This window comes from Mastomys coucha, unplaced genomic scaffold (assembly GCF_008632895.1).
Source record: "Mastomys coucha isolate ucsf_1 unplaced genomic scaffold, UCSF_Mcou_1 pScaffold3, whole genome shotgun sequence".
Classification (NCBI taxonomy): Eukaryota; Metazoa; Chordata; class Mammalia; order Rodentia; family Muridae; genus Mastomys; species Mastomys coucha.
Genome location: NW_022196909.1, coordinates 50,983,303 through 50,999,483, shown reverse-complemented (window position 1 = coordinate 50,999,483; position 16,181 = coordinate 50,983,303). Strand labels below are relative to the sequence as shown.

General features: G+C 41.9%; 1 long non-coding RNA gene across 7 annotated transcripts in view; it reads right to left on the bottom strand.

Annotated features, from left to right (window-relative positions):
* Positions 1-6: 6 nt before the first annotated feature.
* LOC116074670 overlaps positions 7-16,181 on the bottom strand; it is a 30,555-nt gene continuing 14,380 nt past the window's right edge. The window contains exons 1-5 of one of the 7 annotated variants that reach the window (XR_004112232.1): positions 15,401-16,173; positions 14,485-14,573; positions 8,196-8,302; positions 1,591-6,116; positions 7-1,115 (exon numbers count right to left, since the gene is read on the bottom strand). This is a non-coding gene — a long non-coding RNA (uncharacterized LOC116074670). Of the gene's footprint in view, positions 1,116-1,590; positions 6,117-8,195; positions 8,303-14,484; positions 14,574-15,400; positions 16,174-16,181 lie in introns of those variants that run through there. The other 6 variants (XR_004112231.1, XR_004112236.1, XR_004112235.1 and 3 more) reach the window with 6 other exon arrangements.

Genomic DNA, 16,181 nt, shown 5'->3' with positions numbered 1-16,181 from the left:
GAGGGACAGGTCAGGTGACTGTTTCTTAGAATGTTTAGTATGGCCTCAATGGGAGGGTGAGCTGTGAGCTGTGAGGCAAGATTTGCAGGATGTAAAGGATTCTCCCAGCTAGGCCCCAGGTCAGGAAGTTTCATAACTTGTTCTAATGCTCCATCAGCTGGAGAGACCAAGTGAGCAAACACTTGAGTCTATAGGGGACATTTCTCATTCCAACCAAGTGTCCTGGATGTTTTAGTTTTGTCAGTTTGACACAAGCTATGCTTCTACAGGAAAAGGAACCTCAGTTGAGAAAATTCCTCCCTCAGATTGTCTCTAGGCAAGTCTGAAAGGCACTTAATGATAAATATCGAAGGGCCCAAGTCACTGCTGAGCAGGTGTTCCAGGATTATGTATAAAGAAGACTGAGCAGCAGTCCTCCATAGAGTGCTCCTGTATCCATGGTCCTCCCTTGAATTCATGGCCTAACTACCACCATGTTGAAATGTGACCTGAGACTTGCCAGATGAAATAGCCTCTTCCTCAAGTTGGTTTTGGTCACGGTGTTTTGTCACAGCAACAGTGCAAACACTTGTACAAACCACTGCTGGGCATGCATGGCAACTTCATGACTACCCCAAACTTGTTCTTGAGAGAAAGCACTGGTTTCATGGTTAATTTGATTTTTTACTTCTGTATATGTATGTTTTGTGTGTGTGTGTGTGTGTGTGTGTGTGTGTGTGTGTGTGTGTGTTGTGGTGGAGGAAGCTGCCAGAAGTTCACTGCAGGCCTCATCCTTCTGCATAGTGTTTAAATTCTTTGAAGGAACTGTGTCTCACTGAGCTTATCAAGTCATCTAGACTACCTAGCCAGCACCTGAGAGCCCTGTTCCACCTCCCAGGTGCAGGGAATACACTACTAGCTAACACCTTGCCAGCATTTTACTTGGGTACTGCAGGGCAGGTGTGGGTTGGTCATGCTGCATCCTAAACTGGATTCAATACAGTGAGAGTGCTCATGTTAGGAAGGAGGTTCCACACAATTCTGAAGACCTTAGCAGAGTACCTTACAGTCTCAGAGCAGATGGAGGTATTTTCATCCTTACTTGTTCTCAGGAAAATCTCCTTTCCACAGTCCATCTGTGTGAGAAGCAATTACATGCTAGTGAGCTCCAGGGAAGGTTTCATCACCCTTGCCCAACTTTCCTCCACCCACTCACTCCGAAGGATCTCAGCTGCCTTATAGACTGTGGTCCAAGCGCTTGTTGATAGTGTTGTAATTGTGGCCATTCTAAGCATTCGTTCTTAGTATCCTTGGTGGTAGTGGTAGTACCCTCCAAAGAGCACAATGCAATTACACAGTCACTAGCTTGTGTGATATTCTAGCCAAGATCCCTCTCTCAGCCATTCTTACTGGGCTCAGCCATTGGTAGGACCCTAAAATGAGTACCCAAGTAGCTTTCTAAACACCAGATTTGGATATAAACCAGGAAAATGGTGCTGTGGATCCTACAGTCTTGATGGGTCAGATTTTGTGGGTAAAGCTCAGCCACAGTGCCTAGCTGTAACCCCTGGGTGACCTGGAAAGTTGGGATTTCTGATGGAATTCACTTACCAGTTCACCAGTTGCATTTATGGCCGCAGAGGTGGAGCACTTTGCTCAGTTCTTCTGTGAAGTGCTTTTTGAGATGCAGGACTCTCTGTCTGCCTCTCCCAGCACTCTGTCTCCTGCTGCTCTAACAATGGCAGGTATGGGTCCAATCTGGACTCTCTTCTACTGTTCTATCTCCAGTACTGTGTGCCATCCACATAGCCAACCAAAATGAACTGGAGTAGCAGAGGTCAATCCAGGTCAGGAGGGTTTGAAAATACAGCAGAGAGTGTGAACCTACTAGGCAGCCCAAGGTAAAAATCAAACCCTTCTCCCAGGATCTCAAGCAAGTATGGGTTGTGGTTAGATTTGGAGTGGAGCAGGGGAAAGACTCAGAATGCAGAATGAAGAAGGAGCATAAGGTGATGGCTGGGCTAAACTGGGGACTGGGTTTCCCTGATGCTGCCCCAGGAGAGATACATTCCTTTTGCTCTTCCAGGTGAGGTCCTCTCCCTCCTGACACACCACTTCCCTCTGGATGCTGGGTCAAGGTCATCAATCCAGGAGCATCAGGAGGAGAGCCTCAGGGACAAAGGTCTTCATCTTGCTTGAAGAGTGGAGACTGAGTCTCTGCTGTTCAGTGTATTATAAATCTTAGTTTGAAGGAGGCTGATTGGTTTTTAAGAAGTCTCAATGGTAGAGATACAGAACCATTGGGCTGAGTCATGGAAAGGTGAACTCCTAGAAGAGGAAGTTGTAGGGCCCTGCCTCCCCCAGCTCAGATGCAGTGCTGGGGACTGGGAACCTAAGAGCAGTGTCTAGGAACAAGTGGCTTGCCCTGATTGTTGTTCCCCTCGTCCTGGACACAGTATCCTCTGAGCTCATCGCAGAGACCAATCAATCAGCAATTCTCAAACATTGTGATGTCAGAATATGCACAGTTTTAGAAATTAATCTAAATCAAGGGAACTTATGATAATGGACATCTTATCAGTCCATGTTCACTGTGTGAGGAAGTGTGAGATTTCAACATATGGTGCATTGAACACACAAGTAATAAAGTACATGACATGTGCATGAAAGCAGAATGTTTACAAAAAGCAACAACTGTTCCAAAATACAATGAGATGTGAACATTTCTGCTTGTTACATCCTCATCTTCCCCGTTAGAGATCTCTTGGACTTTGATCCTGTTTTTTTAACATGTTATTATCATTTGTAGTGTAGAAATAGGACTTCACTGAAATAAACGGGAAGAATATATGTAATATATTCACAGATTACATATTATAATACTTACATAAAATATTAAATATATTAAATATGTGATATTTTGTTGCATGTAGTTTTTGCTACCCTGACTAAGCTTCAGGAATGTGGGATGCTTCCAGTCCCCACCCAGCTTCCCTTGAATCCATGGATAAATGATACAGACACACACAATTGTTCAATTTCAACTTGCATTTTGACATAATTTCTGGGTGCTACTATTTCTCACCTGGAAAAGCATGCCCTTACCAATATTCTTAGCTCCATAACTCTCCACTTGCCATCAACTTTAGTTGTTCAGTGACATTGAGTCCCAGCTAAACACCCCTAACCGCCCGCCTATAGGAACAGACATAGGCCAAGGCTCGGCTCGAGATCTCACATGGCTGCTTAGCTTTTCACTCTCTGAAAAATGATGAGCACTCCTCTCCTCCCTTGCATCTGTCTCTTGCTTCCAGGGACTCAGAAATCCCAACTATTCCTTCTGCCCGGCAACTGATCCATGGCTTCTTTACTGACAGATCAAAAACCAGTGGGGAACAGGACCTTAGCATCAGAACCACCCCTACACATCACCTTTCTCTCCAATTAAAAAAAAAAAGAAAAAGAAAAAACCTGAAAAAGCTCTTCTCCAGATATACATGGAACAAAACCATAACAATCATGTAAATTACACAGTATGATATACAAATGACACCCAGTCCATCATATTGGTCAATTACATAACAGCACTTTACCATCATTCCTAACTAATTAAGATTATTATTAAGAATTATGACTCTATCCCTAGATTATTTTTGCATTTTAGCCAGTAAAACCATCTGAAAACCATGTCTTCCACTCTATAACCTCTCACTCAATGTTAAACAACACGAGTTTGATTATGGGACTAAAGCTAGTCCTCAACCCCAACACAAATCTGAGAATGACTTAAACATTACCTGGATATAGGAAGCACTAAGCATAGTTTCTCAGACTTAAACAATCGCAGAGACAGCTGACTACCTGGACAGCCCCCTAATTCTTCAAAATGTTGGAGCATCAGTCTTCAGCCATCTGGCCCAGGTTCATCTGACAGACCTTTGGAAAGCAGGATGAAGAAGGGATGTTTACCCTGTCTTGGCAGAGCTAGCTGTCGACTATTCTACATAAAGCGTCCTTTTCCTGGACAGTATTTTGACTGCAGATGAAATAGGCAATTTCTGGCCTGTGGCCACCTTGACACAATAAGCAACTTCACCTGGAGGTAAAGATACTCATGTCCAAGCACTCCCATTATGTAGAACCACTTTTGCAAGGTCTTGATGAACCTGTCTACTGAGTTTGAAAAGCATTAAAAGAGACATTCTAGTCAAGCCATTAGTACATGACCATTAAATCATATCAGGGCTTGGTAATACTGTCATCCAGATGAATCTACTAACAGGGCAGAAAAGCAGGTGTCAGAATAAGGGGGAGTGCCTAGGTCAAGTCCTCTCATATTTATTTGGGCTTCCCTCAGCCACTGAGTTTTGTCAATAAATAGGCTTATAGTCTGGGTAGTTCTTATCCCTATAAAATATAGAGGAAGCATGTTTAAGCATTACCAGCAATCCTGGCCAATTTCTTGCTGGGAATGATAAAGTGTATTCCTGGAGTCTCTTCCTGTGCCATATAGTATGATTCCTCGGGGTTTCCCAAATTCCAAAACAATCTTTTAAGGAATTTTTTTTGGAGTCTCATGTTTACAAGCCTGATGGTTGGAATCTTCCTTGTTCCTGGTACTTAGGGCACCTACCTGCAGGGTATGTATAGAATTTTAAACTGTTTCTAACTTGGAACAAAAGTCCCCATATCTTAATTTTCCTGGTATATCAATAAGCAAAAATTATGACAGAATATGGGTTGCTGGTCTGTGGCCATCATCACATCCCCTGTATCTTTCTTCCCAGGCCCAAGCCTGAGGGTTGTGGGAACTGGACCATAATCCTGTATTTATACCAAACATAAGACTCAGGAGAAGGTAGAGGGGCAGGAAGTAGAAACATCCACAGCCCCATGAAGCCCCGATTTTGATGGGTCTTTAGGCCAGGAGACAGTCCATTTGTGGTTTCCACTTTCTTGACCTGGATGTGGAGGTAATGAAGCAGATCATGCCTGCTGCTTTAACACTCATAGAAGTGGAGAGAATGACCATGAAGAGTCATTTACAAGTTGATTCTAGCATTCCTGTAGTTACCTGCTTGAGCCAGACGGAATCACTTGACTGAACCAAGGAAAACTGGTGGTAGACTTGGAGACTGGCTAGATCTCTCTGATAGTCTAATGAATAGTCTGTGTGGATGGCAGGAGGGCCTGTAATGAGCTGAGAAAAGAATGGTTATAGAGTTCTGCCCACTGCTGGTCTCTGAGCTTGGGAAGCAGCAGGGGAGGTCTTCTGAACATAATTTCATTGCAAACAAATACCTTCCTATATGTGGTGTAGCATGTGCAAAAGCAAAGCAAAGGAAGGCGGTCTACCCACCCTTCATTGGACTCTAACATTTTTATTATCATCCTTTTATTCTTTTTACCTAATCAGAACTCTGAGGTCTATATGCACATTGGAAGATGTTGATCGATGTCTAAACTTGAGCCACTAATTGAGAAGTTTGGGCCATGAAAGCAGGGATACTGTCCAACCACAGTAAGAAGGAAAGGCCAAGTCTAGGAACCAGTTCCAGGAGGAGCTTTAAAACCTACTGTCTGAACACTGTTAGTGTGGGTAAGAGATACATTTACTCGCTTGTGAATGGTATCTATAAAACCTAGGAAGTAGTATAGCTGTGACAAGCCAGTGCATCTGCATTGTAGCTGCTTTGCCTACCTGTGGAAAACCCATACAGGAGCTCCTCAAAGCCTAAAGGAGATGGAGGAGGTATGTACTGGATGAGCTGATGCATGAGCTCCTGGGGATTCATCCTTCAGGGTCTCAGGGGAACCACTGTATGTGCTGGATGAGTTGATGCATGAGCTCCTGGGGCTTCATCCTTCAGGGTCTCAGGGGGACCACTGTATGTGCTAGATGAGTTGATGCATGAGATCCTGGGGCTTCATCCTTCAGGGTCTCAGGGAGACCACTGTATGTGCTGGATGAGTTGATGCATGAGCTCCTGGGGCTTCATCCTTCAGGGTCTCAGGGGAACCACTGTATGTGCTGGATGAGTTGATGCATGAGCTCCTGGGGCTTCCTCCTTCAGGGTCTCGGGAACCACTGCTACCATGCTTACCACAAGCCTGATCATAGCACCCTCATCTCTGACCTGGGGAAAGAAAACATCCTGTCAGTGGCCAGAGAGACAATAGGGTCAATGAGGATCATGAGGAATCTGCTGCTCCTTATACCATAGGTGTCTCCATTACTGTGACCCAAGGTAGGCAAGGAGACACGACGGAACAGTGAATATAACCAACTGTCCTTCTGGTATGTAAATATCTCATGGAGTATGAATTGGAAGCATTGCAGACAGGGAGACCCCAGCCTTTCTCCTGGGACCTCAGGCAGGTTCACTAGCTTGAAGAGTGTTAAGACTCAGAGCTAGAATAAGGGGAGGAGTAGAAAGTTGGACAGGGCTGACAAGCAGGTAAAGCCAGGAGAATTCAGTTAGGTGTCAATAGAGGTTGGGCTTGTTATATGGTACAACTTCTCAAACCAGTTCCTTTCAGATGCGACATGTAGTCTTTAGTTGGGTTCTGGGCCAGAGCCATCTACCATAGGAAGTGGAGGACATGGAGCATAGTGGTCCTCATCCTGAGTGATGAGTAGAGACAGATGCGGACAGTTCCCACTTCATTTCATAACCCTGACAGCAGGGAGGTTGCTCGCCTTTCCTAGACTTCTCTATGGAAGTGGCAGGGACAGGTGGGTATGTAATGGAAAGATGGACTCCTGGGAACTCTCTCGAGTCCTGTTTCCCACCTCAGACCCTCCTCTATGGACTGGTATCCTAGAAGCAGTGTCTAAGGACATGATGTGTACCCTAAAGCTTGGGCTAGTCCTGTTGACGACATCCTTCTGAGTCCAGTTTGGGGGAGTGACTCAGCAATTCCAAACCATTTTCATGGCAGGATCCCTACACACTTAGAAAGTGAATGGACCTCAAGGCAATTCTGCTTATGTGGATTTTATCAAGCCATACTAGAGCTTTGAGACATTTGGCTTATTGAAGATATTGTAACTACTTGCATGTAAGAATGATATTTTAAAAGAAAACTATTTTTTAAGGCATAATTATGGTGAATAGAATATACTTTTTTATTTTTCAATACTTACGTTTTGGCAAGGACCTTTATCTTTTCCATCAGTTAATGGGTTGTTTCTTCTTCTAAAACAACCTTTTATTTAATTTTTAAAAAGTCAGTGCCAGGCAGTGGTGGGGCACACCTTTAATCCCAGTACATGAGAGGCAGAGGCAGACAGACTTCTGAGTTCAAGGCCAACCTGGTTTACAGAGTGAGTTCCAAGACAGCAAGGGCTACACAGAGAAACCCTGTCTCAAAACAAACAAACAAACAAACAAACAAAAAAAGTCAGCTTAACAGAAACATGTAGGCTATATATTTTTTTATGGCTTTGTGTCTGTGTGTCTGTGTGTCTGTATCTCTGTGTGTGTTTATCTATCACTGTCTCTGTGTCTCTGTCTATTTCTCTGTCTCTGTCTCTATTATGTTTATGAGTGTGTCAGGGGCAGTAATAGAATACACTTGTCTGTATAGGACAAAGAATCAGATAAACACTGGAACTGTAATTAGAGAAGGTTGTAGTTGGCAAGTCTATGCTGGAAATCCTGTTCTGGTCCTTTGCAAAAATAGCAAGTGCTTTTCATTGCTGAGCCATCTCAACAGCCAAAGGAGAATGTATTTATTAGTATTAAATAATTATAATAATTGTAATAAAAATTTATTTTAAGAAATTTAAAATATTTTATAAACTATTAAATGTTTTTATTAATAACATCAGAATATTTTTTGGAGATAGGGTATAGTTATATATACTATCCTGGTCTGGAAGTTGTTATGAAGATCAAGCTGGTCTGGAACACCAAGATCCCTTTGCATCTGCCTTCTGAATGATGAGCTTAATGAAAAGGGGTGTGGGCTAGAGAGATAGCTCAGCAGGTAAGAGCATTGTCCGGTCTTCCAGGGAAACTGTGTTAGATTCCTAGTATCCACATGGCTGCTCACAACTCTCTATGACTCCAGTCTATTGTGACCCCAACCTCTTTTCTGGAGAGCTTGGGGTACAGAGACATACATAATGACAAAAGACCCATGCACTCAAAGTCATTAAAACTTAATGATAAATAGCAGGGTCCACTCCACTGGACCCCTTGTAGTTTTACCTTCGATTCTTTACTAAATTTGCACATGCGGCCCTTCTTCAAGGTTGTTTTCCCTGTGGACTTGCATGCAGTGTTACTGGATCATTTGATGTCCTCTGCATCTACATCTGTAGGAGAGCATTGTACATGGCTTATGTACTGTGTCCATAAATGCTAGTTTTAAAGGTCGTTGTTTGACCAAGACCTTAAATATTTTTAGGATTCACACGTTTAAATAAAAATGATCAAGAAAATCAGTTTTACCTGGTAAAAAAAAAATCAGTTTTATCGGCCTGCCCTTGCTCTGAATAATGACATAAAGACCTTTATATTTATTAACAACTTTGGTACAACAGCAGGCAAATTCTGAGCTATTCTAATCCTGGAATGCTGGACTAGGCCCCTTTTCAGCCATGGGGCCTGTTACCTGCCATGTTAGCCAAGCTCTTCTTCGCTGCTTGTTTGCTTGTTTGTTTGTTTGTTTTATTAACATGTTATCGCATTATGATGAAAAAGATACATAATCTCAATTTATTTGAATTTGTTAACACTTAAAAACATATTTTAAGTAAATAGAGTTACATCACATTCTTGTTTCTCTTTTGTACCCCGACTCCTCCCAGAGACCCCCCTTCAATACCTACAATACCTTTTGAGTTTTTTTATTTTGTCATATTCTTTAAAATTTATAAAAATTTTGTAACTATAAAAATGAGTAGTATAAAAGTTGTTTGATATAAAACAATCAATTGAACAGTCTTATATAGATGCTTGTCTGTAGCAATACTGAAAATACATACTTTTTCTCAATATAAATTTTAAATAACTCCAGACATATTAACTGTATATTTTAAAATAATACATCACTACCAGCTTTTTTTAATGAACATAAATAAATAGATGTCTTTTTGTTTGTTTGTTTGCTTGTTTTGTTTTGTCTTTAGTAGAGCTTAAAATCTTGGCTCTTACTGTGGTATAAGCCCAAAATAAGAACAATTTTTAGACACTGGAATTCATTGTAATAAGACTGTACTTCAATGCCCTCACCTTATCAAAGGATTTTACCTCCCTAGTAGATAAGCTAAGAGTTGACAGTTCTGCTATGCCAAGGAGTGGATTGTAGGTACGATTTTTGGAGACAGATTTCCTGCTGTGGTCAAAGCTATTTGACTAGAGTGATTGTCTTCATTCTCAGCCCACAGAGAACAAGTTACATTCGTTTAAGAAATGGTGTATGTATTAAGATGGTCTATCCATGAAGTCATTCACCAATTGTTTCAATGAACAAAGGTTCTGCTTGAAGGATGGCACAGACATTAGGTGAGGGTAAGAATCTGGTTCATTGGCTGTGATGATTTTGAAAAACATTCATCTCAGAGAAAGAGTAACTTATAAAGTTCTCGTCTTCAAAATTGATACAATAGTTACAAACATCAAGCAAAGCATATAGTCTCACTCTTTGTTGTTCTCTTATAAGCCACCTCCCAAGTTAATTGTCTACATTTCTTTTGACTGTATAAATAATTTTGAAATATGTAAGCTATTCTGAAAACCTAGTGTAAAAACATGAAATAAAAAATCCTACTAATAGAGAGGCTGAGATAGGGGAAGCATGATTTCAAGACCATTATATGGTACACAGCAAGACACTATCATTACAAACAAGTAGAAAGTGTATATGGATTGACCTATTTCTCCAATTACCAAATTAGAGAGACCACCGGATGATAGCCAACAAATTTCTAATTCCTCATACTTTTGAATTTCAATAGATTAGGATATGTTGGTAATATTAATTTTCATATTAAGAGATATTACCTGCTTCCTTATTTATATTCCCATTTGACCCTAGAAATACCCTCACTCTGGGCCTGAAATCGCAGCCTTTTCCTCTCCTGCCCAGCTTTTAGGTATTCAGTTCTAAGATAACTGACAATGAAGAACACGGTGGAAACATTTTATAAAATACTGAGTCAGGTGATAGTTCCTAATAGTGACAATACCAAAGTCTAGGCTACAACCAAGTACAGAAATCAGAATTTGAATACACGGTGCACAGAATCACCCTCCAACAGTCAATATCACCACAAATTTCCCATAAAAATTTTAAGCATAAGAAGTTGTTAAATGTATGGTGAAGAATTCAAGTGTCCAGAATTACAAGCATTCTTTGAGGGCTGAGATGTCATCCGTGTCTTAGCTGCCTAGAGAGAGATTGGTGGGCTATGGATTGATTTACATTGTACATTAGAGAGGCCTGAGAATACATTCATTAGTTATATTTTAAAGGAATGCAGGGTGGGTGGGTAGGAGAGAACCAGAAGCTTTGAGTGGCAGTGGCAGTGGGGTTTCTCTATTTTAGAGAAGTCCTCATTTCAATGACTTTCTTTGTGTGTAGTTTCCTGCTACACTGAATACTGCTATTCCTGGTGGACAGGAGTTCAGAGCTGGTGATATATCCGAATGCTGGGAGGCTACCATGATCCTCCAATCCTGGAGGACAGGAGTTCAGAGCTGTGATATACCCGAATGTTGGGAGGCTACTGTGATCCTCCAATCCTGGAGGACAGGAGTTCAGAGCTGGTGATATACCCAAATGTTGGGAGGCTACCGTGATCCTCCAATCCTGGAGGACAGGAGTTCAGAGCTGTGACATACCCGAATGTTGGGAGGCTACTGTGATCCTCCATTCCTGCCATTCCCAATTCTAATGTTTTGCCATTGATTCTTTTAAATGGGAATGGATTCCATAAAATGGAGGCTGAGGCTGCTCAAGAAACTCTTCAATACCTTTTATTTTTTACAAAAAAAGAATATTTAAAATTGTATTTATAAAAGACATATTTTGGAACAGCACATGGTCATTTCATGCCTTTAACCCAGCACTTTGAAAGAAGAGACATAAAGAGAAAACTCCAAACCCCTGTGCTCTGACATGCCCAGGATCCTAAGGATCAGAGGTGAGGATGACACATCTCTCACAACACCAGGAGTACTGGGACCAGCAGGACCCAGGCATGCAGGAACTCCACCAGCCCAGTGGCAAAGGTTGCTTCTGGTCTGTTTGGGTCATGCCCTAAGCAGACCTTGGGCACAAGTTCTGCAGCTAGTCCCACTACACCCAAGGAAGCTCCACTCCCAGGTGCTCTGACACACCCAGGATCAGAGGATCAGAGGTGAGGAATACACAAAATCTGTCCCAACGCCAAGAATTAACTGGGACCACCAGGACTCAGGCACACAGGAACTCTACCAGATCAGTGGCACTGGTTCCTTCTGGTCTGTCTAGGCTGGTGCCCTGAGAAGACTTTGGGCACAATCTCTGCAGCGAGTCCCATAATTCCCAGAGGAAGCTGTACTCCCAAGGCACTCTAATTAGTCCAGGATCACAGGATCACAGAATCACAGGATCACAGAGACAGCTTGACACTGAGGGGTTCTGACATAACCAGGATCACAGGAAGGACAGGCCCCAGTCTGATTTAGCCAGAGCAGGTAGCACTAGAGATAACCAGATGGCGGGAGGCAAACATAAGAACATAAGCAACACAAATAAAGGTTACTTGGCATTATCAGAACCCAAGTCTCCCACCATAGCAAGTCCTGGCCACACCATCACACCGGAAAAGCAACATTCAGATCCAAAATCACTTTTCATGATGATGATGTAGGACATTAAGAAGGGCATAAATAATGCCTTTAAAGAAATACAGGAGAACACAGGTAAACAGCTAGAGGCCCTTAAAGAGGAAACACAAAAATCCCTTAAAGAACTACAGGAAAGCACAATCAAACAGGTGAAGGAAATGAACAAAACCACCCGGAATCTAAAAATGGAAAGAGAAACAATAAAGAAATAAGAAAGGGAGACAACCATGAGATAGAAAACCTAGGAAAGAGATCAGAAGTCATAGATGCAAGCATCACCAACAGAATACAAGAGATAAAAGAGAGAATCTCAGGGGCAGAAGATACCATAGAAAACATTGACACAACAGTCAAAGAAAATACAAAAAGCAAAAAGGTCCTAACCGAAACATCCAGGAAATCCAGGACACAATGAGAAGACCAAACCTAAGGATAATAGGTATAGAAAAGAGTGAAGACTCCCAACTTAAAGGGCCAGTAAATATCTTCAACAAAATTACAGAAGAAAACTTCCCTAATCTAAAGAAAATGATGCCCATAAACATACAAGAAGCCTACAGAACTCCAAAAAGACCAGACCAGAAAAAAAATTCCTCCCATTGCATAATAAACAAAACACCAAATGCACTAAACAAAGAAAGAATTTTAAAAGCAGTAAGGGGAAAAGGTCAAGTAATCTATAAAGGCAGGCCTATCAAAATTACACCAGACTTCTCACCAGAGACTATGAAAGCTAGAAGATCATGGGCAGATGTCATACAGACCCTACAAGAACACAAATGCCAGCCCAGACTACTGTACCCAGCAAAACTCTCAATTACCATAGAAGGAAAAAACAAAGTGTTCCATGACAAAACAAAATTTACACAATATCTTTCCACAAATCCAGCCCTACAAAGGATAATAGATGGAAAACATCAACATAAGGAGCAAAACTACACCCTAGAAGAAGCAAGAAAGTAACCTTTCAACAAACCCACACAAACAGAATGGTGCCTCTATCATGGCATCATGGCTCATGTGCTCAGATATCCAGCCATATGGCAGAATGTAGATTAAAATAAATGGGTTATTCTAAGTTTTGATCTAGTCAGGGAACAGCCTAGCTATATAGCCAAGGTATGTGTAAATCTATTTTGACTCTGAGTTTTATTTCTGGGAGCCTAGAGTCTGGGAGGAAGAACTAGGACCTAACTTCCTCAGATAAGGGTCATGGAGCCTTCCAAGTGGAAGGCTGAAACAAACAAACTGATAAGCCCAAAATTAATGTTAAACATATTCCTAGATACAGTATCAGTGTTGCTATGTAGATGACACAGTGCCCTTTGTCAATGAAAATAGTTGTGTTCTTTCTGTGGCACCCATCTTTTTTGGATGACCATAGTTGCCACCCCTCATCAAAGAAGCAAAATGAGACCAACAAAGGGAATCACAACTGGCACAATGCAGAGATCAACAGATCATGGGGAGGCCAGTTCCCACTGATATATCAACATTACAGCTCCTGCATCTATGCTGCTGGAGAGAAGGAATGGAAAGATTAAAAGAGCCAGAACAGCAGTAGGCCCAGTGTGAAACAATCTCTTCTAGAAATAGCTACATAAGCAAGACAGGATCAATAGTAACAAAACATGATAAAGTCAAAGAATGAACTTCTGTGGGGCCTCACCCCTAGACGAGGAATTGCAGGCAACTGATGATTGCTGAGCTAGAATTACCCTCTCCAGGGATGAACCTCTTATGGGCTGACCAGTGGAAAGTGGTCAGCCCTAAAACTATAGTAACACAAACAAGAAAATCAGACTCAGCATGTTGCATTGATATACCTGTGTGTGTAAACACAGGCACACATACATTGTTACCTACACAGATATAGCTAAAAACAATAATGAAAGAAAAAGAAGCTGTTAAGGAGGGCTGGTGAGATGGCTCAGAGGTTAAGAACACTGACTGCTCTTCTGTAGGTCATGAGTTCAATTCCCAGCAACCACATGGTGGCTCACAACCATCTGTAAGGAAAAACAAATAACCTATGGGATGGGGCGAGTAGGACCAGAGCAAAAGGGAGAAAGGGAAGGGGGAGGAAAAAAAGGAATTAAAAAAGTGAAGCTATTAAGAGGAAGAACTTGAAAGGAAGGGATAGATGTAATTCTACTTCTATCAAAATATATCTATGAAATAAGCTGGGATCAGTGGCCTGTTTTAAAAACAAAATACCTATTGTAACAATGTGAACAGAAGACTTTTACAGTCACTGTGTGGAGGGTTAAAAAGGTGTCAGGTGGGGATGAGGAGCTGGCTCAGCTGAAGACCACTGGCTGATCTTCCAGAGAACTGTGGTCTAATTCCCAGCACCTACACTGTGCCACACAGCCTAGTGGGAATCTCTGGACAAAGCACACCAACACCAGAGGCCAAAACCAGGCTAGCTCCTGAAAGGCTGTTTCTGGTTTGCATTCTCATTTTATACTCATTATATAAGACCAAATGGTGGGGCTAAAAAGCAATTTTACAGTTTGAGAACCAGTACTAAGGGCAATGAGGCATTGTTTCAGCTACTTCGCCAGGTCATTCTGTTCCAGGTAGCAAGTGAGGTTAAGCTAAGAAGTGAGTAACTCTTGGTGCTTTACATAAACTATTAAATAACTCAATCAGTCAGTACCTTAGTTTAACACAACAGTCTGTAACTCCAGTTCCAGAATGTCTGTTGCCACCTTCTGGTCTCCACTGGTACTACATGCATGTGGCACACTGGCAAACATGCAGGCAAAATATCCATACATGCAAAATAAAAGCAAAAAGTGTAAAAGGTGTTAGGCACTTACTGAGGGATCAGGCATATACTGGGGTCTCACAGAAGACAGGTATTTAATTCATCTTATGAGTTATAGAATGAAAGAAAGAGTTATGGTACAAATATCATATAGGTTTAAAACAGAGGCAGCAGGGGAGGGGAAAGCTGAGATGTAGCTCAGTTAGTATAGTGCTTTGTCCAACACACAGAAAGCCCTGGGTTTGATCTCCAGATAGCATGAGCCAGATGTGGTATCAGGCTCCACTGAATTTGTCTCATTTCACCAAAACAAGGTCACTGGACCTGGGGTGATACCTCAGTGAATAAGAGCACCTGCTGCTCTTCCAGATTTGTCATGACAACCAGAGAAATTCACAAAGAATGCTTTGTCGTCCTAGATCCTAGTGTACAGATCTGCAACTAATCTTGAATAATGTGTGAATGAAAAACGTACCTTCGGAGATTAATAGTGAATTTTGAGCTAATTTATTCTAACACTGGAAATTGAAGATCAGAAAAATAGTTGCTTTCAGAAAACTTGGTTATGTTTCTTGATGGTACAACAAAATATATGACAAGAACAACCTGAGATAAAGGCTTATTTTGGCTCACACTTGGAAAGAACAGTCTGTCATGGGAGGAGAGACAAGATGATATACTGTAGGTTTACATTTTTCTCAACCTCACTTTTAATAATGTTTCGTAAATGCTTTAACCTCTTTTCTAGCCTACCACCCATCTGAGGTAGTGCGAAAGAAAGGTTATGGATTCAGGCAAAGCGAACCTGTTTAGAAATTGTTCTTTGGAGCAAATCCCATCTGTGTTGTCAGATAAGCAGTTCAGTTCACAAGTCAGCAACAGCAGCTCGATACACTTGCAAATACTTCAGCCATCTACCAGCAGTTCAGTTCGGTAGAGTCTGGATACCAAACATGAATCAGCAGTGGTGGCACAACCCTGCAAGAACAGCCAGGACTCAGCCAAATTGACAGGAGTCAGCAGGAGAGATTAGGACAACCAGGAACACTACAAGTGCTCAACAAATCGAAGATCAAGAAGTGTGGCAAACCTTGTTCTACAGGCAAGTCCCTCTCACAGTCCGTTGAGTGCTATTTATACTCCCTCCAACCGTCACTTGTCTTGCCTCAGCCCATGAGTGTGCCTTAGCAAAACTCCACGTGAGTCTGTATCCAATGACAGCGCTCTGCCAATCAGCCAGTCTGAGGAAGCAGCAAGAAGCTGCAGGCACACCACCAGGAATTGTTGGTGCATTTCTCTCTATGGACTCCAGACAAAAGGAGCCAACCACACAAATAAGATGGATCAGTACAGATATGTAATGAGTGAAGAATCCTTCATCACGAGTCCTTTCACGGGTTTGCTCTAGCAAGACATCCTTTTACCTGTGTGTCCTTCAGCAAAATGTTCCTTCGTGTGTCTGCGTTAGCAAAACATCCTTTTACTAGTATCCCCTTCAGGAAAGCATTCCTTCATGTGTTTACCCCACCAAAACTCCATCTGCCAACACATCTGACTTTCCAAAGAATCCCTAAGTTTCCACTTCA